The 2,116-nt window shown below is 43.2% G+C and overlaps 1 protein-coding gene across 1 annotated transcript in view; it reads left to right on the top strand.

Annotated features, from left to right (window-relative positions):
* Positions 1-2,116, top strand: part of cftr (CF transmembrane conductance regulator) — a 52,368-nt gene that overhangs the window by 939 nt on the left and 49,313 nt on the right. The gene's annotated exons all lie outside the window — the stretch shown is intronic.

Genomic DNA, 2,116 nt, shown 5'->3' with positions numbered 1-2,116 from the left:
TGGATGGATGGATGGATGGATGGATGGATGGATGGATGGATGGATGGATGGTTTGTTGGATGGAGGATGATGGGGGTTGGTTGGAAGACTGGTTGGTTGTATGGATGGATGATGGCTAGATGGGGTTGGTTGAATGGTTAGTTGTATGGATGGATGGATGGATGGATGGCTAGATGGGGGTTGGTTGAATGGTTGGTTGGTTGTTGGTTGGTTGGTTGGTTGGTTGGTTGGTTGGATAGTTGGAAGACTGGTTGGTTGTATGGATGGATGATGGCTATATGGGGTTGGTTGAATGGTTAGTTGTATGGATGGATGGATGGCTAGATGGGGGTTGGTTGAATGGATGGTTGGATAGTTGGAAGACTGGATGGATGGATGGACCAGCCCTATCATTTCAGAAAGTTTATATTTTACTTAAAGGTACATTTCCCTCAAAAGACTGGGGTGGTTGAAGTTTAATCTATGGTGACCAAGCCCCCCCCCCCCCCCCCCCCCGGGCTCCTCCACTGCTCCTGGTGGTGATAAAATGGCTCCCTGCTCTCACCAGGAACCGTCATTCACTCTCTAAAACCTCCCTCTGTTCTTCTCCACAGTGTAACTTGTACCTGCTTGAATTTTTGCACCAAAAACATTTAGGTTTATTTTATTCTCAGTTTAATTTGAGTCCAGAAAAACACTCGTCTACAAAGCTACATTCACTTTTAAAATCCTTCAGCGGTGGAGGATGGTGCAGCTTTTTAATCTTTGTACACTTCTGTAACAACTCACAACCAAACGTGAACATTTTGTCTGCTTAAATGAAGAATGTCTCATTTCCTGCTTCACTTGTTTTATTGGTTAAAGGGAAAGTGTGGCCATTGTTCTGTAGCTGAATGAATCATTTGGACCGTATCAGTCATGAAGCAAGGAGTTTGGAGAAAGAGAAGGCTAATGTCCACATGAAGGCTTCGCTTCAGCTAAATGTCCGTGTTGTGAAACCAAACGTGCACTTTTGAACACGTCAGATCATTTGTGTACAAAATATTCGCACAGTTCTTTTGTCGTAGCATAACTGAGCATCACATAAACATTACCAGAGGGTGCCAGCAAGTTTCTAAATACTTATAGGACTCTTGAGCCAACTAAGAGCTAAATGTTATTTATCACATGGTGACCTGCAGAAGGGAAACCTGGGCTCTGATTTCTGCTGGGCAGAGGCCAAACTGGACACATTTTTATCTTTGTTCCCGTTAGGAATGTGTTGCCGTTTTGATGTGCCTCAGCTGAAACTGTGTGCAACTCGAAACTGATAAAAAACACTTTGACTTGGTTCAGACGTCCCAGAACTGTTTCTGCTGTTTTGTGACTCATGGCAGCTGAGTGAAGCGAAACAAAAAGCTGCAGCTCAGCGTTCAGAGGCAGCAGCTTCAACCAAAGCTTTCTGCCACAGTTTACATCCTAGCCTGTCCTGCACACACTCTGAGAGGGAAAAACACTTAGGAAGTATTTCTACAGGCAGCTATGGTACAAAACTCAATCAAACATCAATGTTTTGTTCTTAAACCTGATAAGAGTTGAATTTTTACTTTAAAAAAGTTTGTGCTGACAAAATATGAAGTTCGACATTAATAATAAAATGTAACAAGTGGTACTCTGCTGCCCCTCGTCACTGAGGGGTTTGAGTAGTGAGTGTTTGTAGTCTTGGAGATGAGCGTTTTTCTGGACTGCAGCTGAACAGAGAATGGAAGGAAACCTAAATGTTTTTAGTCTAAGATATTTAAGATAGTAGAAGTTACACTGTGGAGAAGAACAGAGGGAGGTTTCGTTCGGTCCGTTCGGTTGGAAGACTGGTTGAATGTATGCATGGTTGGTTGGTTGGTAGGTAGGTTGGTTTGTTGGTTTGTTGGTAAGTTGGTTGGTTGGATAGTTGGAAGACTGGTTGAATATATGCATGGATGGATGGAGGGTTGCTTGGATGGTTGGTTTGTATTTTTGGTTGGTTGGTAGATTGTTTGGTAGGTTGGTTTGTTGGTTGATTGGTTGATTGGTTGGTTGGTTGGTTGGTTGGATAGTTGGATAGTTGGAAGACTGGTTGAATGTATGCATGGGTGGATGGAGGGTTGGTTGGATGGTTGGT

This window comes from Nematolebias whitei, chromosome 10 (genome assembly GCF_014905685.2).
Source record: "Nematolebias whitei isolate Nwh7 chromosome 10, NemWhi1, whole genome shotgun sequence".
NCBI classification, from domain to species: domain Eukaryota; kingdom Metazoa; phylum Chordata; class Actinopteri; order Cyprinodontiformes; family Rivulidae; genus Nematolebias; species Nematolebias whitei.
Note: the sequence above shows the minus strand (reverse complement) of the source record. Positions and strands in the feature narration are given on the sequence as shown.